Below are 23,579 nucleotides of genomic sequence, written 5' to 3' on the forward strand. Positions count from 1 at the left end.
TCCCATGGTGAATGGTCACTGAGTTTGGAATCCTGAACCTGCTTTGTCATTGTGATTTAACTTTGCTTTATAAGTGAATAAAGCTGACATCGTGGAAAGACACAACTCATGTGTGCACCTTCATAGCGTGCTTATGACAGGTCCTAAGTACATGAAGGATCTGAAAAACAGAAATTCTTTTCTTTTTTTGTATTTTTGTTGTCTTCTTCATTTCTTTTGTTAATGCCCAAATTCCATTCCCTGATGTTGCTAGTGCTGAAGAAGATGTACTGGGGGCAAATAAGGCATGACCAACGAAGCCAGACTTTCTAAAGTATGCCTAGAAAAGCAGATAATTCCAGAGACGGGGATGAAAACTCTGGCCCAGAAGGGAGGCTGTTTTCAGCCATTGCTGATGGTTCTCAGAGAACATACACTAATAGAATTAGACATAATATTTTCTTATCCCTGAGCTAAAGAAAGGCAAGAGCCAGCATCCTCAGTGTCCAGGGTTCCCCTCTACCTACTTGGTGTGGGGGTGGGGAATAATTTGTATCAGATAAATACTTACATCCTGTCCAAGATCAATATTCGGTGAGTCTGAAGATAAACCTAAGACCCACTCTGCACCACAATCTCCAACTCCTGTTTCTTATCCACCCCCTCCCCCTTTCTTTTTTTTTTTTTTTTTAAAAAAAAGGTAGGCACCTTGGGGCTCAGTTGTTAAGGTCTGGCTTTGGCTTGTTGCGGAACCTGGACTGGATCCTGGCGGAAGAACCAAGCGGCACTCGGAGACTTTGGAGGATCAGCGGTTTATTTAACACTGGTGGGCTCAGATGACATTGTTCTCCAAAGGTCTGAGCCCCAAGCACAAGCAGGGAAGGGGATTTATACCCTTCTACTTCCTCATACTTGGTACTTTAGGCACAGGCAGGAAATGGGGTAGGAAAGAAGTACCCAGAAGGGCTTTGAGACAGGGACTGGAATTCCCTTGTTGGTTTGGTCAGCCATCTTAGAGTACAGTATTTTCCTATCATTCCCCGCTTTGATGCCCCTTTAAACACCTAGTTTGGAGGGCATCATTATCATCTATTACCATGACCCTGCAAGGCTAGTATTTGGGCAATGGCTCGCCTGGTAATAATGTTTTCTATGAACTTAGCAATCTGTCTTAAGGCTCCTAAGGCTGCCCAATAAGCAATAACAAGTTTCTGGGAGAAAGTCCAGTCAGAAGGGAGAGCAATGTAAAGTTCAACTCCCGAGGTGAGGGTGCGGTGTCATGCCAACAATAGCCAGGGACCACGGTGAACAGATGTCCATCAGTCGGTGGGGTCTCATCAAAGGTGGAGCTGGAGCAGGTCCATAGGATCTGGTTGGGCTTCCCACTGGCGTGATTCATCCAGCTGGTGAGGGTCTTCTTTACTCTAGAGTGGTGGACCCATTCGGTGACACCTAAGACCCTGAAGGCAGTAGAGGTGGTTAGAACAACAGTGTGGGGCCAAGTCCACCATGGTTTGAGTGGGTCCTGTCTAAAGCTTCTCAGGAGATGTGCATTCGAGTTTTTCCCAGAGCCTGGAGGTGTTGGGACACCTCTAAGTTTCCAATCTGTTTGAGGTCTCCTCTAAGCCTACTTACTATGGGGGTGGCCTGCCATAGAGCTTTTGAGGTGAATTATAGCTGCGGCAATCTTTTAAATCCAGTTGACTAGAATAAATGATATCAATGACCTCCAACAGTTATACTCTACAGAAGTGTGACCTTCAGGTCCAGGCATAAGGGTAGCTGGATTTTAAAGTCTGACAGGTTTTAGGTATTATTTTTAGGTATTATTTAGGTATTATTTCAGGCATCTCTATCAGTGTAGCCTGGTATTTAATAAATTGGCCTCCATCATCCATCAGCGGCCTTTGGTTTCTAAGACAAATCTGGACCTGATGCAAAGTCATTACTGTCAGGGATTGTCCCATAGTGAGCTTTTTTTTTTTTTTTTAAAGATTTTATTTATTTATTTGACAGAGAGAGATCACAAGCAGGCAGAGAGGCAGGCAGAGAGACAGGAGGAAGCAGGCTCCCTGCTGAGCAGAGAGCCCGATGCGGGACTCGATCCCAGGACTCCGAGATCATGACCTGAGCCGAAGGCAGCGGCTTAACCCGCTGAGCCACCCAGGCGCCCCCATAGTGAGCTTTGAGGCTCCTTTTACAAGTAGGGCTGTTCTATGCTTAGCTAAAGACTTTGTTTGTAATTGTACCTCAATAGGGGTGGCTTCTAGGATAAATATGACTAAGGGATGAAACCATTAAGAAGCCCTTTTCCTGAGTGGTCCAGCCTTAACAATATCCTAATTACAAAGGATCACTGGCATGTGGGAGAAAACCTGTCAAGAGATAAGGGGAGTCCCACATGCATCCTCCAATCCAATCATAAAGAAAGTGGGGTCATCTATTATCACCACAAGTCCATAGTTAATCCTATGGGGTGGGGTATGCTTCTGGCTTTTAGTCATTATTATTATCCCAGCCACACAGAACTGGTCAAGGTGATAGTTAAGTTATATAATTGTTGGGGAATCAATCCCATTTTCCAGTTGTTTTGTTGCGGAAAATCTGAGGTGACCAAGGAAAACTCAAACGCCACACAGGAGAGCAAGGAAAACATAGCTTTATTAATGCTAGTGGGCTCAGCAGGATTCCTTCCCAAAGCACCCCACAGGGTTAGGAGTGAGTTTTTATGATTACAGGTAATGGGGGATGGTAACAGGGTGTTTTCACAGTCTCTCAAGGCCTGGACGCTTTCCCAGTCTCTCAAGGCCAAATGGCCCCTTCATGTGGAAGTATCATCTATGTGGAGGTGTCTCAGGAGAGTGCTAAATCACTCCAAGGGACTGTTTCTTTTCCTTTTCTTATTCAAACAGGACCAGGCATCTTGTCTTTTTCTTCTGTCTCAGCAGGAGCAATGACTTGTTATCTTATCTTAGTCAAATGGGGTGGCTATTTGGTCTTTTCTCTGCCTTAGCAGGAGCAAAGGAGAGCAAGGGAGGAAAGGGGCTGGAGCTGGGAGTCTCTATCAGCCTCAGTTTAATTATGTGCCACGGGGTCCTGTTATTATCCCCACTGAATAAAAAGCAAGAAGATCGTCTAAACGAGCTATTGTGTAACTTCTCTGAAGTTTACTTCAAGTTATCTAGGTTAGGTAAACAACATTAAAAGACAATCAAATCTAGAATCCACAAGGTGTGTTATTAAAACATAATTTTTCAGGGGTGCTTACGTGGCTCAATGGGTTAAAGCCTCTGCCTTCAGCTCAGGTCATGATCCCAGGTTGCTGGGATCCAGCCCCCACATCGGGCTCTCTGCTCAGCGGGGAGCCTGCCTCCCCCGCCCCCCCACGCCTGCCTCTCTGCCTACTTGTGATCTCTGTCAAATAAATAAATAAAATCTTTTAAAAAAAACACAATTTTTCTCTCTAAAATAACCCTCATTTCCAGAGACGGCCAAATCAAGACTAATTTATCTGAAAAAACAAGTCCAGTTTAAACAGATTTGGCCTAATTATTTTCATAAGCTCAGCAAGAACAGTGAGTGATCATTATAGATCTTTTAGAATCTGCTTTGCTGGAACTTCTTATAAGGAATCTCTAGGTTGAACTTTTAGTCGGCTCTCCAGGCCAGAAGCCAAGCCAAGTACTTGCCATCAGACCTGCCTGCAATACCTGTCAATTGGGGCAAATTCCTCTTCCTGAGGTCCCCAAAATATCCTGGGGTTCCCGTACCTGCCAGGAAGTGACATTCTTTACTCACCTGGTGAGGCTGCTTGGAACTCTGTAAGCAAGGTATCAGGCCAACAGTTCCAAGGGGCTTTATGGCTCCAGGTTTCATAAAGTCAACCTAAGTTCCTTAAAGCTATCTGGTCATATCTGAGTGTTTGAATGTCTTTCTCAAATATGACATTCCAGTCAAAGCTTTGGTAAAATAACCCATGTTTCCAATGGTGTCCTGTTATAAGGAGAACAGATTCTTATTGAACTTATGCAAATGACTGATTGCCATGGAAGAAAGAATACTTACTGAAACCTTTTGAGTTTCAGAGGGTTCAGATAGAAAAGCTGAACACTTTGATTTGTTTACAAATGAATATTTTTACATTTCTGTAAGTCACAGATAACTTAAGTAAAATTTTTCTTAGTCTGGAAGAGCAAACATTAGAGCACGAGCAATGTCTAAAATAAGAGACATAACACTATAAATCTTTTAGTTCATTTAGTCCCATGTTACTAATTCTGGTTTAGTTTGAATGCAGCTTTAGTTAGTTCTGGAATTTCTTACTCATTTCAGTTCTGAGCTTAAAGGTATTGAGTACCTGTGTTGTCCTGAAAGTCCTTTTTATGAATCTCCTTTAAAATAAAACTCATTTTATGAGAGAATTAGAACAATTATTAATGACAAAAAAACTCGGAAATGGACATTGTTAATGATCTGATTCGAAAGTTCACTATGATACTGTAGACAAAGAAACTCAAGTTATCCTGCGACCCATTGACACATAACACTTCAATAATTACAATATCAAATGATGATCTATCAAAACATTAAAACTTTGGGAAATGCATAGAATTTCTAGAATAGTTATAGCATGTACCCAGATGTAACCCAGAGTTTATCATTTGTTTAGCAGTACTTCCTGAGTAACTTAACATACCAAGGAATAGCCTAATGAGTTAAAGAGATTTCATTTACAATTGATTTGTGTGTGTGTGTGATTTACACGTCCCCTTTATTTAAAAAAGGAAAAAAAAATTTTAAGCAATCTTTTCACCTAATGTGGGGCTCAAACTCATGACCCCTGAGATCAAGAGTCACATGCTCCATCAGCTGAGCCAGCCAGGTGCCCCACATGTCTCCGTATTATAGATAATTGAGTCTAATGAAATGAGATCATTTATGATTACATAGTAAAACTTTATAGCCAAAAATACAAAAAGTCCTCATTTTATTTTTCGCAAAGTACTTTTTAAAATTTTATTTCACCAAGGACTAATCTTTATTTTTCTGAGTTTGTCTCATAAGAGAAAAACATGAGAAGTTGCATTTTCTTCTAGTTTTTCTGTGGCATTTTCCTCTAGTTTTTTCAAGCCCTCATGTAGTAGCAACTGGTTCAAAATACTGCTTTGTTTCAAAGCATGCAGTTTAGATATATCTTCACTGATGATGGTAATATTTCCATTTTGTTCCTGAGCTGTCAGGTCACTTTCACTGTCAGACAGTGTACACAGTAGAGTGTCATTTCATAGGTTGGAAAATAATACTCTGGTTGATCCCATGTCTTTCTTTCAGGAAGAAGTGATGTATGTTTAGCTTCTTCCATATGAGTCCTTAACTCTGCTTTGGATTTGAATTTCACATGGCAGCCATAACATCTACATTGGTGAATCTGTCTTGAGATGAAATTGACCAGTTTTACTTGCTGGTAGAAGTTTAATCCAAGTTCTGACTTTATTTTGAGGAGATCAAACTCGTGAGCATCCTCCATGTGGACACATAATTTCTCAATGGTTTTTGCTTGCTTTTCACAAAACAGGCAGACAGCAGAGTCAGGGTGTTCTTCCCAGTCAGACCAGTCATATTCCTGATGGTCTAGCAATTCCCGATCATATTCCAGTTGAACTTCCTCCCACAACTTTCCAAGTTCCAAATAACTGATGACATAAAATCGGTCATATTCTCTGATCTTAGGATTAATCCTCCGATACTGTTTTTTTCTCATATGATCTTTAAGTGTATTTTTGTCCCCGAAGGTCTTCTCACAGTACACGCACTGCAAGTTGTCCAGCTTTTTCTGTAATGTGCATAGAAATTCATTGCAGTTTACAATGTTGTCTGGCAATCCAATGTTGAAAGCATGTTCTCTGGCCCATGTGGTTCAAAAGAACAGATCTGTTCCTGAAAAATTCCTCACTACAAAACATAAAAATACCTTGAAAATGGTTATCATTTCTTTCTTGCTGCTGTTGTTCCAGAATTTCTTTCAGTCTCTGTTTCTGAAGTTCTTCTCTAAGTAGTCGATCTTCTGGTAAAACATCACATAACAAAAAGTAATTGTCTTATTCTTCAAGGGGAGCTGTGGAATTGATTCTTATCACACTACAAAAATCTGTAATGGGGGGCGCCTGGGTGGCTCAGTGGGTTAAGCCGCTGCCTTCAGCTCAGGTCGTGATCTCAGGTTCCTGGGATCGAGTCCCACATCGGGCTCTCTGCTCAGCAGGGAGCCTGCTTCCTCCTCTCTCTGACTGTCTCTCTGCCTGCTTGTAATCTCTGTCTGTCAAATAAATAAATAAAATCTTTAAAAAAAAAAATCTGTAATGGGCTATTCAGTGAACCTTATCCTCCAATATAAAATGTACCTTTGGAAATCAGCAACCAACTTGACATCAGCTATGACCATCTTATGTTCAATAATCATGTGCTTCAGAAATTTGTCTTGTTCACCCAAGGAAAATGTCCTTCGCAGAAAATACAAGGCACAGATGGAGAACCTTCTAAGGCAGTGGTGCCACCTGGACTTTCTGGCAGGGAAAGCGGCTCCAGGATACAATCCTTACTGTCCTCATAACTGACACCCCCAACTTTGCTGTGATTGCCCTCCTCCCCTCCGGCAGCAGCCCCCTGTGTCTCAGGGGCAGCCATTACTCGGCAGAAGAGAAAAAGGATGTCCTCCAGGCAGGCCCAGAACCAATGGAAATGCGACTGGACTTCATTTATAATTTAAATCTTGTCAACACTTGTTAAAATCTTAGAAAGTTTTAAAGCACATGCCTAAATATAATTAAGGATATTTATAAAGACCCAATATAGGCAAAATATAGAAAATGGTTTTTCTGGACAGGCAAAGAGGAAACAACTGTTTACATTTTCTTCTTAACAGCAGATCAGTTAACCTAAGAAAACTTTGTCCTTTTGAACAGAGAGAAAACCAGCTTTCTACACCAGTGTCTTTTTAAAATTCTTTTCAATCTTAGTCCGTCATGACCACACTTAAAATTCTTTTTCTGAAGATTTCCTTTCACAAACCTTCTACAACTTTCCTTTGCATTTAGGCTTTGTCCCAAGTCATTTCCTTCCAAACAACCATCTCATTTTCCTTCTTTTCCTTCAACAAAATGCATTCCCACTCCTTATATCTTTCTTACATATCTCCTACTTTTCCACATACAGGGTTATTTCCTTTACTTCCATCAGTCTTAGTTACGGTTAGCAGAATTTTGTACTCTTAGAAATACCTAGGGGTGCCTGGGTGGCTCAGTGGGTTAAAGTCTCTGCCTTCAGCTCAGGTCATGATCCCAGGGTCCTGGGATGGAGCCCTGCATCGGGCTCTCTGCTCCATGGGAAGCCTGCTTCCTCCTCTCTCTCTGCCTGCTTCTCTGCCTACTTGTGATCTCTGTCTCTCAAATAAATAAATAAAATCTTAAAAAAAAAAAAAAAAAGAAACACCTTGACATCTAGTGATGGCTAAGTATTAACCATTGTGAACTGTTACAACAGAATTCTTTTTTTTTTTTAAGATTTTATTTATTTATTTGACAGACAGAGATCACAGTAGGCGGAGAGGCAGGCAGAGAGAGAGAGAGGAGGAATCAGGCTCCCCGCTGAGCAGAGAGCCCGATGCGGGGCTCGATCCCAGGACCCTGGGATCATGACCTGAGCCGAAGGCAGAGGCTTTAACCCACTGAGCCGCCCAGGCGCCCCTTACAACAGAATTCTTTAGAAAACATGTTTACCAACAGATTTAAATATTCTTAGTTTCTTTGCAGTAAGTCAAAGCACAAACCTCTGTCCAGTAATTAATGACTTAGCATTTTATCCTATTTGAAAGACCTACATATCCAACGAATTTAATTCCATTTGTCATTCAACCAAAACTTTAAAATTTCAGGTTACCAAAGACTTTGAAAGCTATATTAACAATTACCCATGAAAACTTTGAGACAATTAACCATAAGTTTAGTCATCACTTTGCTAACAAATTTCAACAGAGATAATGAGCTTATTTGACCTTCAGTAAACCTTGATAGAATAAAAGTTTCACATTTACCACTGATACATCTGTCTGAACTAAACCAACAAACTTAGTTTAATGCTGAAATATGTTCCACCAGGATCTTCCCCATGGTCAATTTTCACCTGACATGTGGGGAAATCTGGAGTGGGTGGTGGTAGGTCCTATGGGTGCTCTTCTTGCTCCTTGACAGTGGTGCCTGAGGCCCTGAGGATGGTCTAGAAGCCAGTAATGCAGGCCCCACCCAAGGTGGTGCAGAAACGAAAAAGGGGGATGGGGAAGCAAAAGAGACAAAGTGCTGCCAGAGGGCAGAGAAAGGGTTCCCAATTCAGATGATCATCAGCTCCAGAGGAGCAGATGCCATGTTTTCCCACCAACAAGGGTGGGGATAGACAATCCATATTGGGCCACAGAAGACAGGGAATTTCCCCGAAATAAAGGAGGTTTGGCAGCTGCTTGGGAATATTCCCTAAAGTCCCCATCCTGAAGGACACCTGGGATCCTGACCGGAGTGGAAGGCAGACACTTTAATCCACTGAGCCACCCAGGTGCCTCTCCCACTTTCTCTTAAAGGTAAATATGAGAGCTCCTGTTATTTTACATTCTGTTTCTGTCTGGATCAAGTTTCCGGTGGGCTATCAGAGCCCCCACACATGCCAATTACAAGAAACAGGAGCACTCTCTTCCTGCAGCTCAGCTTTAGGCCCCTGGTCAGAGGAGGACTGTGGTCCCCACACTTTCTGACAGGTTCATCCTTGTCCAGAGTTCATCTGCTTTGCTGCCCCTGATGCCCCTGGGTAGGGCCTCCCTGATATGATAGGCTTTGCCTCCTTACAGCCTTTGGGCTCTTTTACTTGGGTTACAAATGTCCTACTTTGGTCCTTCCTATTAGCACAGAACTGGACCCATGGGGGCAGAGTTTGGGCTATCTGAAGCCAAAAATCAATATATGGGAATTGGTCAGGGTGTCTGGGAGTCCCGACCATAATTTTGTAAATGATCTGGACAGTGGGTAGGTCTTAGGGCCCCTCAGAGGGCCAGTTGACCCCAAAGGTGGCCCATGCCGATTCACAGTCCGAGTGGCCCTAAACTGCTTCCGTGATGACTTGTTTTGATCCCATAATCTTCTGAGAATCGCTTCTTAAAATTTTGAGCATACAGTCTAAGACTGTAGGTTTTGAAGAGGTTTCCACTATGGTGAGCAGGGAGGCTCTCTTGGCCACCCTGTGTGTTCGGCATGAAGACTACAAAGGGTGGGTTTTCCTCCAAAGGAGAGACCAGTCAGATGCCCCTCTGTCCATCATCCCAGAGGACACCTGGGTGCCTCTTAGCTTTATCGAGTCTATACAAACCCCAGACTGGCACCCCAAAGGGGCTCACCTTAGACCCTATGAGGTCACCACGGAAGCAGTTTAGGGCCACTCAGACTCCATAGGCTTCTGGGGACCCTAAGGGTGCCTGTCTGTGGAGCCACAGAATCAGTCCGCCCGACAAGCTAGGTCAAACTGCACATTCACTCACACATTCACACTGAAGTTATTACAGTTCCCCCCCTCCAGGAGGCCCTGACCTGTGGAATTCCTTCTGGAAATTCCTTCCTGTCCTCCCTTATGGTGGGTGGGGGGTGCAGTTCCTGACCTGAAGGACCTCCCCTCTGGGAGGCCCTACCTGTGAGACCTCTAAGAGGTCTCTGGAAAGTGATCAGTCTCCCCTTCCACCCTCAGGGGTGGGCCTCACTGGGTCCTGGGGCCCCAGGACAGAATCCGACATCGGGACCAGGTCCTCACCTGCCAAGTCTCATTTGAATCTGGATGGGAACAGGAGGCGGGGGTGGGAGGTGGGGGTTTGAGGCAACCGGGCAGGAGACTGCGGAAGATTAGGCAGGGCGTGCCTTCTCCCTTACAATCCCTTGTTCAGTCATTGCTGTCCTTGTCCCAAACCGGTGGCAACAATGGGCCAGCACACTTGGGTTTCCTGGTCAGGGAACCAAATGTTGCAGAACCTGGACTGGATCCTGGCGGAAGAACCAAGCGGCACTCAGGGACTTTGGAGGATCAGAGGTTTATTTAACACCAGTGGGCTCAGAGGGTGTTGCTCTCCAAAGGTCTGAGCCCCGAGCTCAAGCAGGGAGGGGGATTTATACCCTCCTTCTTCCGCATACTTGGTACTTTTGGTGCACTCAGGAAATGGTGTAGGAAAGAAGAACCTGGACGGGGTTTGAGACAGGGACTGGAATTCCCTTGTTGATTTGGTCAACCATCTTAGAGCACAGTTTTTCCCTATCGGGCTCAGGTCATGATCGCAGGGTCAGAGCATCAGGCTCCCTGCTCGGTGGGAAACCTGCTTCTCCATCCCTTAGTCCCCCTGCTTGTGTTCCTGCTCTCGCTTTCTCTTTCTGTGAAATAAATAGAACATTTTTTTAAATATAAATAAATAGGGGTGCCTGGGTGGCTCAGTGCGTTAAGCCTCTGCCTTTGGCTCAGGTCATGATCTCAGAGTCCTGGGATCAAGCCCAGCATAGGACTCTCTGCTTGGCAGGAAGACTGCTTCCCCCTCTCTGCCTGCCTCTCTGCCTACTTGTGATCTCTCTCTGTCAAATAAATAAATAAAATCTTAAAATATATATACATATATACAATATATATATATGTTTATTTTTTTAAATTAAAAAAAAGGAAATAAAAAACAACTACCTACCTGGAGGCCCAGTGTAGGCAGAATAATACTTTCCTCCCCTGCACCGCCAGGCCCTCATCCTAATCCTTGGAACCTGTGAATCCTACCCTGCCAGAAACTTTGCAGATGGGATTAAGATTAAGGGCCTCAAAGTGGGGAGATTATCCCAGATTGTCTGTGTGGGCCCAATTGTATCACATTAGTCCTTAAAAGCAGAGAAACTTCCCTGGTGCTGGAGAGCTGAGAAAGGAGAAGACTGGCTGGGAGAGGAGATTCAACTCCTAGGACAGCAAGGAATTAAATCCCGCCAGTCACGGGAAGGAGCAAGACCACTGGACCTCCCCCAGAGCCTCTAGAGAGGAACAATGTCTGTGCACACCTGGATCTTAGCCTCCTGTGACCAGGGCAGACTTGCGACCTACAGAGCTGTGAGATACCAAGTTGGTGTTGTTTAAGCATCCCCATTTCTGGTCATTTGTTATGGCCCCAATATAAGTAATAACACAAGACATAAGCCTCCACTTGAGAGTTCTCATTCAAGTTCACTTTAGGAACAGGTATGCAGGCAAGCCAAAGGAAGTGAGCCTGCTTTGGGGGTTGCTTCTGTTTCTCATTTGTTTCCCTGACCAAGTACAAAGTCTCTGCCTGTCTCTCTGGAGTGACCGTTAGCATCTTCTTTCCTGCGTGACATTCCTCCAGAGTGAGTGGGCCATCAAGCCGCGGCTGTGGGCAGGGCCATGCCTAAGCCAACAAAGAACAGCATGGCAGTTTCTCCACCACAAATCACAGAATGTTGGAGCTGCTTAGGGGCCTTGAGATCATCTAGTCCAATCTTATTGTATAGTTGGAAACAGACGCCCAGAGAGTTAAAATGACTTGCCAAGAACACTGATGCCCAGTGCTTATCCCCAGAGATTCTGATTCAATTGTTCTATGGTAGGGCTTAAGCATTATTTTTTAAAAGCTGTCCTTTCTAATGGGCCTTTGAATTTTGGCCTGCTCTCAGCACATACTGAATTCTACTTAAGGGTCCCCAGACTAACTCATTTCCAATATAACAAAGAGACCAATACCAGTTTTATTATTGGTTACTATAGGCTTTCACACGATGCAAAGCAAAAGAAAAGTATTTCATGGGATTTCCACATGTTCTTCCCTAAAAGTTCTCATTTTTCCCTGTGCTTGTTTGCTATTAAGAGTGGGTTAGCATAAGAATGGCCATCCTGAAAGCCGGGAAGCCATTTTACTGAGCATCCCTAACCGGCTGACACTGCTTACCGACTTGAGATAAGAGAAACTAGCTAAAACCTAAAAAAACAACTTAATCATATACCACCAGGGCGGTTAGGCGGTGGCGCCACAGGGACCAGATGTTAATGAAAAACAAATAGTTAACTTGCAGAGATCACAATCCTGCAAGACAGGAGTCCCCCTTGGTTTACGAATGTCCTAGTGATTTACAACAAAGAAGCTGTCTTCTCAACAGCCCAATTTCCAGAGACAAATGGCTCAGTTCCTCGAGGCCTAATGTCACCCTCCCCACCATAAAACTGAAGGATGCTGAGGCGGAGGGAAATGTAAATAAAGTTAAATTTCTTCTAAACCTAAATCTCACTTAACCGCAAGGGTGACGCCAGGGTGGCAAAAGGTTAAACAAAGTTAAACTGTCAAAGTGGGGCGCAAGATATGTATGTAGCTATAAAAAAGTGCCTTGAAAATGCTATATAAACCCTTGGCTTTGAGTGCTCAGGATCCTTGTTGAAACCTGCTGCACCGGGCAGATACTTGGACCCCAGCTAGCTGGAAATAAACCTCGCTGTGTGACTTGCATTATCGAGATGTTCTCTAACTGAGGGGTGGTCGACTCCATACCCTAACATTTACCTTCAGAGAGAGAACCTTTTGTCACTTAGAATTGCTGACATGTGTCTCCATTTCCTGCCCCAGGTCCTAGGCTGTCAGTGTTTCTTTTTCCTCTCCATGCCTCCAGGAACTAAAGTGTCTCCCCAAACCTCAGTCCCTACAACTAAGGGACCTCAACCTGGTGCTGCCCACCTGCCATATCAAACCAGCTTCGGCCAGGACTTCCATGCTGTGCTCGTGCCCAGTGCGGTTGTCCGTGTCCTCCAAAGCAGCAGTCAAGCACAGAAAAACACCATTTTGGTTTATTAGAATTAAATTTAAAAATCCAGTATTTCTAGTGTAAATCTCCATAGTCTAGTTATTAATCAAGCAAAATTCAGCCATCACTTCTCAGAGTGCCTTCACAAATTAATTAAATGCTCTTAAATATTTTTAAACTGACTTTGTAGATTTGGTATATTGTAATTTTTTCTAAAATTTTTCTTCTGAGTAAGAGCTTCTGTTGGGCCCTCAAGTCACACTAGCATCATAATGCCAATTCATCAGATCCCACACACATTATGGAATTCTATTGTAAACTTCTACACTGTTGCATGATTTGGGTTGACTGAATTCTGTGTTCCTCTCATCTTTTCCTTGCTTGGCAGGGCCATAACTTACACACTTTTAAATAGCCCCCCTTGTATTCTACCTGGATTTCCTGGTTTTGCTTGGCTCACAATTTTTAGGCGCCATGCTAATGAAGCTCCACTATATATATTTAAGATTTTATTTATTAATTTGATAGAAAGAGAGACAGCAAGAGAGGGAACACAAGCAGAGGGAGTGGGAGAGGGAGAAGCAGGCTTCCTGTGAGCAGGGAGCCCGATGTGGGGCTCCATCCCAGGACCCTGGGATCATGACCTGAGCCAAAGGCAGACGCTTAACGATGGAGACACCCAGGTGGCCCTCCCCACTATATGTTAATACTACCCCACACCAATGCCTTCTCTCTTCCCCAGTTTCTGACCTCCCTCCGCCTGTCCTAATATCTCTATATGGACCAAGTTCTAATGCTGAGGCACAACCTCTGCACTGTTGCTCTTGTCTTTTCCCCTTCCTGAATACCCTTTGCCCCCTCTACCCATCCTTCAAGGCCCAACTCAAATCCCACCTTCCTTCACCACAGCCCATGGGGCTTTCTCTCTTCTCCACACACGTCACCCACTGCTGCCAATATTCAGTTTATATTACCCTGTGCATCATATCATTGCTAGTTAGTTTTTTCTGTTTTTTGTTTTCCCTCCCCTGTATTAGAAATGCTTAAAGGGCAAGAGCTGTGTTTTAGAGGGTTTATATCCCTGCTGATGGCTTAGTGCCTTGGGCATGACAGCAACTCATTAAATTGGTTAGGTTGAGAAGTTAGGTAATTGAGAGGTTGACTTTCATTAGCACGTAATTCCTAGAGAGTATGTCTCATTCTGCTCCTGCCCAGCATACTGTAGGTAGTCACTGATGACTGAGCAGTATTAATCCAGACTAAGTGCTTGAGGCCCTGGCACATTCTATCGGCATGTAACTCTGCCTCTCAGTTTGCTTCATGTAGAATTACTTACTTCAATCAGCTAATAAATTCCAGTGAAGTCATATCTGGTACAGATTTTCCATTCTGAGGTTGATGCCTATAGCTTGTCCAAATACCTCTCTGAAAAATAACCTCCTGTGTACTTAACTCTAGCTAAAAAGAAAACGCTGAATACACGCTCCAGTGAGCCTATTTATGGACAATGAATATGTGTAAACAGACAGGATGGGAGAAAGCTCACAAAAATCCTTTTCCTAGGCTTAGTTGTGTCAGCACTTAAGAGGAAAACAGACCTTATTTTGAAGAGAGAACTAAATTTGCCGGGTTTGATGTATGCAGAAGAGCAAAGGGATATCTATGGCTCCTTCTACCCAGAGGAAGGAAGTCAGAAAAAAGTTGAACCAAAATGTACAACCAAACCCCAGGCCCCAGAAAGCTCTGATTTATTGCAAGAACCTGGGGAATCTCCCAACTCAAACCCTGGCCTGGAGGTTTTAATTGGAAAGCAGTTGCCCTCTCCCCACCCAAGCGGGAGTATGAGTCAACTCCTGTCCCCCAGGCCAAGTGTTTTACAAAATACTCTGCATCACCATGGCAACAGCCCAGCATCTGCTTTCATGTGGGTGTGGTTAGATGAAGTACTACTGCCTTTTTTTTTTCCGGTATCTGTTTGACCAGTTATAAATTTGAAACATTAATCACCGGGAAAGGCCCTTTGACACAGAGCAGAGAGAGCTGCCACATAGCACTGCAAAAAAGCAAAGAGGAAAAAGGGAAATCCAAATGACCCAAGTAACTCCACTTTAACAGCTCTTCTTCGGTCTCTGTCTCTGATGGGACTTCAGTCACCGACAATGGCTGAACTACCCTGAGGACAATGGTAACTCCTGAGGGCTGACAAGAGGTACTCAACAGGCTCACTGCACCACTTTTTACGATTCCTGTTACGGAACCTGGACTAGATCCTGACGGAAGAACCAAGCGGCACTCAGGAACTTTGGAGGTTCAGAGGCAGGCTCAGAGGAGACTGCCCTTTAAAGGTCTGAGCCCCGAGCACAAGCAAGGAGGAGGATTTATACCCTTCTTCTTCCGCCCACTTAGTACTTTTGGCACGCATGGAACGGGGTAGGAAGGAAGAACCCAGAAGGGCTTTTGAGATAGGACTGGAATTCCCTTGCTGTTTGGTCAGCCATCTTGCAGTTTTTCCCTTATCATCCCCCCTTTGATGCCCCTTTAAACACCTGGTTTAGAGGGCATCATCATCATCTACTATGAGTTGGTAGTTTTGCAAGGCCAATATCTGGGCGGTGGTGCACCTGGTGACAGTGTCCTCTATAAACCTAGTGAGGGTTTATTACACAGGGGCCAACTGAGATGAGATGGAGGATGGAGATCAGGGGTCCAGCTAAAGGAAGAAACCAGGTAGTCCATTGGCTGAGCCCGTAGATCCCCATGTTTTTTATTCCTTTTTTCATGTTGGTATTCTTACCCTTAATTCTTGATTTTTGTGGTTATCACTCCTGACTCATTTACATAATAGCAACATTCTTCTCCTAGGAATACACGTGCCCCACCTCTTTGAGCTGTGAATAGATCTAGGGCCCATCGTTTTGTAGGGCCACTGCAGCTAGGGAAGTTATTGTGGCTCTGCAATGAGAGGAGAGAGTCTGCAACCCTGTCCATATCCTCATTTAGTTCCTGGAAAAGTTTGTAACAGAACTGAATGAGGGTACCTAGGCCTGCTGCACCCGATCCCAAGCCTGAAAGTACCCCTGCACCTAACAGTGTCATGGCCAGTGCTGCCCTTTTTGGTTTGCTTGGGTGGGGGCTGAGAGCTCGCTCAACCTCTTGATCAGACCAGAGACGTCAGGGGTAAGGAAGACAGGCATTCACAGACCTATCCAATTTTCCTGGAGCCAAATTTCCTGCAAGCCAAATTTCCACAGAATAGGAAAACTCTGGGCGGGTACCGTAAATCTCTGAATGGCTTGCAGCACAATTACTGGTACATAGCTGAGCTGGGACTGAACCATAGCTAATATTTCCTGCTCTGCGACTGTTGAAACAGGTAATGTTATCTCTAGTCGGTTGGAGCTGAACATTGAAAGCCACTGGACAATTAATATCATGGAGTTCTGGGTCTTGTTATAGAGGTCCAGCTCCCAATAGATAGAGGCAGGTACAGAGGTCCCTATATAGGCTCTGTGTACTGGAAGGTAGCCATAACCAGCATGCTTACATGTTTATGCTCAAGTTTTGGTTTAGTGAATAGGCTGCTATAAGGACCTGGCCAACCTAGTGGATGGGGGCCAGGACCTGGGTTCACTGTGGGAGCCTGGTAAGGTCGATTCAGTGATAGCGTTTAGGGTTACCAATGCCTTTAGGGCCTCCTTGACCCTTTTGTTTTTTTCTTTTAATGCCTGATCCTGGGCCCCTTCTCCATCTCACATTCCAAAGTGGGTGAGATATGTGCAGCAGACAGTGGCGCCCTTGTCACCCCTGGTTTGGCAATCCTGTTATTAGTTATTTGCCCAGTCCAGTATTTTTTCCCATTATATATACACAAGGCGGCCCTTTGATAACATTTGGCTGGCATGTAAGTATAGGCACTGAACCTGGTACCCCATCGGCTTGTTTTTACGCAGGCACATTGGGGCTCTCTAGAAGTATCAGGGAGGGTGGCAAGGGGGAGGAAACCCATAATTAGGTAAATGTAGCAATCCATCCTAGGTTCCCAAGGTTGCCCAATAAGCAATAACAATAGCAAGTCTCTGGGGCAAAGTCCAGTCAGAAGGGGCAACAGTGTAGTCCAACTCCTAAGATGAGGGATATCATGCCAATGAGAGCTAGGGACCATGGCAAGCAGATGTCCATTAGTCGGTGGGGTCCCGTCGAAGGCAAAGCCAGACTGGGTCTGTGGGGTCTGGCTGGACTTTCCACTAGTGCCCCTCCTCATCCGAATCATAAGTTTTCTTCACTCTGGAGTGATGTACCCACGGAGTGACACCTGTGACTCTGAGGGCAGTCTGGAGGTTATAACAACAGTGTAAGGCCCCGTCCACTGTGGTTTGAGGGCATCCATTTTCCAATCCTTGACCCAAATGGAGTCCCCTGGTTGGCATGCGTGTACCTGCAACCCTAGAGATGTCATAGTTCTCTTGATGGTAAACCTCCACAGCTTATTTAGGACAGTCTCCAGTGCCTGAAGCTGTTCCCTTACGTCCTTATCTCCAGTCTGATGTAGGTTCCCTGGAAGGCTCCCTGAGTATGGGGGAGGTCGTCTGTACACTTATGTGAAAGGGGAGAAGCCTAGTGTGCCAGGCATGCAACGACCGTGCAGGAGGGCTGGGGTAACAGATCTGGCCATGGAAGATTACTTTCTTGGCAAAACTTTGCTAAGTTTCCCTTGAGGGTGTGATCCATCCATTCTACTCTCCCTGAGCTTTGAGGTTGGTAGGCAGTATGGAGCTTCCAGGTGATGTTGAGAGATTTGGTTAAGGTCTGTACACTATCTGCTACAAATGCTGGTCCATTGTCATTGCAGATTGTTAATGGCAGACCAAACCAGGGCACAATCTCTTGCAGGAGGACTCTAGTTACTTCCCAACTCCATTCGGTTCTGGACAAGAAGGCCTCAACCCAACCAGAGTATATACACACCATTACTAGGAGATATTTGTACCCCCTGCTTGGCTGTACCAAGGCTGTACTTGGCTCAAGTCTATTTCTAGATCTTCAAAGGCGGTTGCTCCCATCCTCTGGACAACTGGTGGGGGTTGTAGTGCAGATCGAGCATTACTCTTAGCACATGTTATGCAATGTTCACTGGTTGCTCGGCATAGTGCTGGCAGCTGGCTGACGTAGTAAGTGCTTCTTGAGGAGGGCCTCTAATGCAGTTTTCCCTAGATGGGTGAGTTAGTAGTACTCCTTAACTAGATGCCCCCCTGTTGCTGTTGGAACGAAGACATGTCTGTCTGGCATCATCCACCATCCCTTTTTAGTCAGGATGGCCCCCTCAGCCATGGCCTGTTTTCTTCTTTTTCAGTGTAAGTGGGCATCAGGGCCATGGTGAGGGAAAGGACTTTGTCCATGTCCTTACTGGCTGTGGTCTTGACCATCTCATCTGCTGGATGATTTCCTTGCACCATGGGGTCGTCTCTTTTCTGGTGTCCCTTACAGTGCAGGATTGCTACTTCCTTTGGAAACCAGACAGCTTTGAGGAGTTTTAGTAACTCCTCCTTGTTTTTGATAGCTTTCCCTGCGGTGGTAAGGAGGCCCCTTTCCTTATAGATGGCCCCATGTATGTGCACAGTAGCAAAGGTGTACCGGGAGTCAGTGTAAATGTTGACTCTTTTGCCTTCACTGAGGGTGAGGGCTCAGACTAAGGCATAGAGTTCAGCCCATCATGCTCATCATGCAGATGGTAATGCCTTAGCTTCTGAGACTTCAGTGGTTGTGGTCACTGCATAATCTGCTTTCTGGACAACCTCTTGTAGGTAACTGCTGCCTTCGCTAAACAGCGTGAACTCTGGATTCTTTATGGCTTGATCCCATAGATCTGGACGGCTCATGTAGACTTCATCAGTTACCTCAGAGCAGTCATGGTCTGGTTCCCCTTCTTCTGTGGGGAGAAAGGATGCTGGGTTTAATGTCCTTACTGTCTCAAGGGTTTGCGCAGAGGAGCCCTTGGTATTGTAATAGCCAGTAGCTGGAAAGGAAGCGGTGCCCCTGTGTGTTCATGAGGGTTGCAACTGTATGAGGGACCTTGATGTTAAGTTCTTGTTCTAGGGTGAGCTTGTCTGCCTCCTTGATGAGCTGGACTGTGGCTGCTAGTGCCCTGAGACACGGTGGCCATCCTGCTGCCACGGGGTCCAGTTTCTTTGACAGATATGCCACGGGCCCAACAGGGCCCAACGGTCTGGGTGAGTACCCCGAGCACTATCTTTTCTTTCTCATGTACAAAGAGATTGAAGGGTTTTTTCTATATCTGCCAGGCCCAGAGCAGGAGCCTGTCCCAGAGCAGTCTTCATCTCTGTGAAGGCAGCTTATGCTTCCTCAGTCCAGGCAGGGAGTTCCCAATCTAGACCTCCTAAGAGATCATAGAGAGGCTTTGCTATTGCTGAGAACCCAGGGATCCAGATGCAGTAGAATCCTGCAGCCCCCAGGAATTCCTGTAGGCCTTTTTTTGTCTGAGGCCTAGTCAAAGAGATGATGACTTTCTCTCTTTCCAGCCCCAATTCTCTCTTCCCTTGGGTGAGAAGAAAACTGAGGCATCTGACCTGTCATTGGCAGATCTGTGCTTTCTTCCATGAGACCCTGTATCCCGAGTCTATCAGAAGCTATAGGAGGGCCTTGGTGCCTTTAGTACAGTCTTCTTGTGTGTCACTGGCAAGGAGGTCATCCACACACTGGACGAGGGTAAATTGTGTGGCTTTCTTGGGAAGCTGGTGAGGTCTGTGGCCAGTGCTTCCCCAAAGAGGGTTGGTGCATTCTTGAACCACTGTGGGAGGCGCGTCCAAGTTAGTTGCATCTGAGGCCCTGTGTTGAGTTCAGTCCATTCAAAGGCAAATAGCTAAGTAGAGACAGAAGAAGGCATCCTCTAGATCCAGGCAAGTGAATCATCCGGCTGATCCTGGGATTTGACTGTGGAGGGTATATGGATCTGGGCCCAGGGGTGCAGAGAGATGGTCCTAAACTTGTTGGTATTCCCCTCCTGGTTTCTTGATTCCAGGAGTGGGCTATTCCAGGCCGACAGATACTCTAGCAGAATGCCTGCTTCTTTGAGCTTGGTCAGGTGTTCTTGGATGCCGATCTTGGCTTCTTGTAGAAGGGGATATTGCCTTTGTCTTTGGGTTGGGCTCCCGGGATCAGTTCAACAATGATAGGAGCCTGGTTCTCCGCTAGTCCGGGCAGGTTGTCTTCAGCCCATACTGTAAAGAAAGCAAGTCTGAATTCCGGTGGGCTGTTCAGTTGGGCTCAAGCACAAAATAGCCTCCATTCTTCTTCTCTCAGCGTGGTGACTGCTATTACCAAAGACCCTGTTTCTTCTTGTCTTGGGTTTAATCGGAGACTGGTATGCCCGGTGGATTCAAAAGTTATTTGAGCCCTGAGCTTGGAGAGTATGTCTCAGCCCAGGAGGGGGATGGGGCAATCAGGCAAATAAAGAAACTCATGCCAGACCTTGGGACCCCCGAGTTCACATTGTTGTGCCTGGCAGAGGGGTTGCTGTATTGCTTTCTTCCCAGTGACCCCAAAGATGGTTGCAGTTCTTGTGCTGAAGGGGACCACCGGGGAGGTGACAACAGAGTGCTCAACCCCAGTGTCAACCATAAAAGTCATTGATTGGCCCCCTACTTTAATTCTGACCATGGACTCATGGAGGCCAAGGGGAGTGGGCCAAGGAGGAGTGAGCCCAGTCCTCCTCAGTCAGAATCTACTTCTGCCAGACCTATGAGGTCCTTTCCTTGCAGTTCTTCCTTATAGCGTATGGGCTTTGGAGCCTTTCTCTGGCTGGGACATTCATTTTTCCAGTGTCCCTTTTCCTTACACTAGGCACATTGGTCTCTCGCCAGGGGAGTTCTGGGCTTTCCCCCTTTCAGTGGTTGTGGTTTTCCCATCTTTGCATCATCCTTTTCCCTCAGGGTGGCAGCAAGGAGACTGACCTTTTTCTTCATCTTCTTTTCAGCTTCCCTCTCAGCTGTGACCTCCCTATTCATGTAGACCTTATTAGCAACCTCTGTTAACTGGGTGATGTTCATCTCCGCAAATCCCTTCCATTTCTGGAGTTTCTTCCTGATGTCTGGGATGGCTTGAGCCACAAAGGAGGTATTTACCATTTGTTGGCTCTCCTGTGCCTCAGGGTCAAACGGAGTATACATCCGATAGGCTTCGCACAGTCTTTCATAGTAGTCCCTGGGGGATTATTCCTCTGGCTGTCGAATGACCGTGGACACTTTGGTCAAGTTCATGGGTTTCTTCGCTCCTGCTCGGGTTCCCTGGAGGAGGAACCCTTGGTATCAGTGGATGTGAGCCTGTCCTTCCTCTATGGTGAAGTCCCACATGGTATGCTCCCCGGGTGCTGTAGCGCTAGCCCACGCAACAGGATCGATAACTACCATTGGCGCGTGTTCTTCTAGATACTGCCTTGCCCCTCTTCTTATTCTTATTCTTATTCTTTCCTCCATGTTGAACAGGGTACAGAGTAGTTGCTGGCAGTCCTCCCTGGTTGGCCTATGGGTTTGGAAGAGGGAATCCATGAGGTCTACCATAGCTTTTGGCTTTTCAGAGTAAGATGTAAGATGGGGTGTTTTGCTTCCAGTTAAGGAGGTCAGTGGTGGAGAAAGGCTGATAATACATCATAGAGTGGTAGCATTGGACCGTTCAGTCGTCATTGCACCTTTTGCGTTCCCATGTTTCCCGCACCAGCATCTGGAAGGCATTTATGCCTGGCCTGGGGAGCAGTATGGCTCCTGGTCCCAGAGAAAGCAGATCCCTTGGGCCTATGGGCATCCATCTGTGGATTCTCTGGACCCAAGGGCGTTGGAGAGACTGACGGTGTTGGAGTGTCTGAAACTGGAGGGCCAGTGCAGATGGTCTTGGGGACACATATGGGTGCGGGGGCAGGATCAGCTTATCCTCAGGATCTCCAGCCAAGAACTGTGGAGGCTGGGACTTCTGTCCATTCCCTTTGGGCCACTTAGATGAGGTCACTAAGACTCTAGCATGTCCCTGCCTGTTGTAAATGAACTGTACCCATGGGGGAAGGGTCTGGGCAATATCCAGCCAGGAACTGGGAACTGGTTGGGGTGCCCTGGATCCCCTGTGATGACTCACCATATATGATGGATAGTTGGGATGTCCAATGTCCCTTCTGACAGTGATCCAACCTCAAAAATCGGCCACTCTGACTCACACAGGTTCTCAACTTACTGGGGTACATCTTAACTCCATAATCTCCTGAGAACCCTTTTTTGAAATTCTTGATCATGGTCTCCAGGACCGTAGGTTTGCTCTGTCCTGATCCCATGGTGGTGTTTCCCATGTGTGGTGGTGCAGAGACAGACAAAGGGTGAGTGCCCCTCCCAAGGAGCCTCTCCTGTAGGAGGCTTGGGTGCCTCTTAGCTGTAGCAAGTCCATATAAACCCCGGACTGGTGCCCTAAAGGGGCTCGCCTTAGACTTTATGAGGTCACCACAGAAACAGGTTAGGACCCATTTGGACTCTGTAGGCTTCTGGGGACCCTAAGTGTGCCCTGCCCACCCATGGAGCCACAGAATCAGTCCTGCCTGACAAGCCAGGTCAAACTGCACATTCACTCACGCATTCACACGGAAGTTATTACAGTTCCTCCCCCACTGGAAGGCCCTGACCTGTGGAATTCCTTTTGGAAATTCCTTTCTGTCCCCTCTCTCGGGGGTTGCTGACCTGAGGGACCTCCCCCCCAGGAGTCCCTACCTGTGAGACCTCTATGAGGTCTCTGAGAAGTGATCAGTTTCCCCTTCCACCCTGATGGGTGGGCCTCACTGGGTCCTGGGGCCCCGGGCCTTACCAGAATCCACTGTTGGGACCAGGTCCTCACCAGCCAAATCTCCTTTGAGCCCAGGTGGAACAGCAGAGCTGGCCGGTCTGAGGAGACTGGGTGGGAGATTAGGCAAGGTGTGGATTAAGCAGGGTGTGCCTTCTCCGTTAGGATCCCTCATTCCATCATTGCCCTGCCATTGCCCCAAACCAGTGGCAACAATGCACCAGCACAGTTGGGTTTCCTGGTCAGGGAACCAAATGTTACAGAACCTGGACTGGATCCTAATAGAAGAACCAAGTGGCACTCAGAGACTTTGGAGGGTCGGAGGTTTATTTAACACCAGCAGGCTCAGAGGAGACCGTTCTCCAAAGGTCTGAGCCCCAAGCACGAGCAGGGAGGGTAATCTATACCCTTCTACTTCTGCATACTTGGTACTTTTGACATGCACAGGAAATGGGGTAGGAAAGAAGAACCCGAAAGGGCTTCGAGACAGGGATCGGAATCCCATGCTGGTTTGGTCGGCCATCTTAGAGTACAGTTTTTACCTTATCATTTCTATTTTACAGATGAAGAAACACAGACACCAGACTTTAAGGCTGGCCAACTGGGAAGTAACAGCCAGGATTCACTCAGGCAGTCTGACTCCTGAGTCACCCATCCAATCACTCCATCTGATCGCTTCTGGTTATAAGACAGGAAGACCCCTGTCTGATTGGGTTTTTTGTTTGGTCTTGCCAATTAAAGTTAGATTATATCAAGGCTTTGAAGACTAAACAAGGATGGATCTCGATTTTTTTTTTTTATTTTATTTTGATAGAGGGAGAGAGATCGTAAGTAGGCAGAGAGGCAGGCAGAAGGAGAGGGGGAAGCAGGATCCAGGCTGAGCAGAGAGCCCGATGCAGGGCTCGATCCTAGGACCCTGAGATC

At 46.1% G+C, this 23,579-nt stretch overlaps 1 pseudogene; it reads right to left on the reverse strand.

Moving 5' to 3' along the window:
• Positions 1–1,431: 1,431 nt before the first annotated feature.
• On the reverse strand, positions 1,432–6,660 carry LOC125097324 (zinc finger protein 277-like; annotated as a pseudogene).
• Between the last annotated feature and the right edge of the window lie 16,919 nt (positions 6,661–23,579).

The sequence above is a fragment of the Lutra lutra genome, chromosome 4 (assembly GCF_902655055.1).
Source record: "Lutra lutra chromosome 4, mLutLut1.2, whole genome shotgun sequence".
Lineage (NCBI taxonomy): Eukaryota > Metazoa > Chordata > Mammalia > Carnivora > Mustelidae > Lutra > Lutra lutra.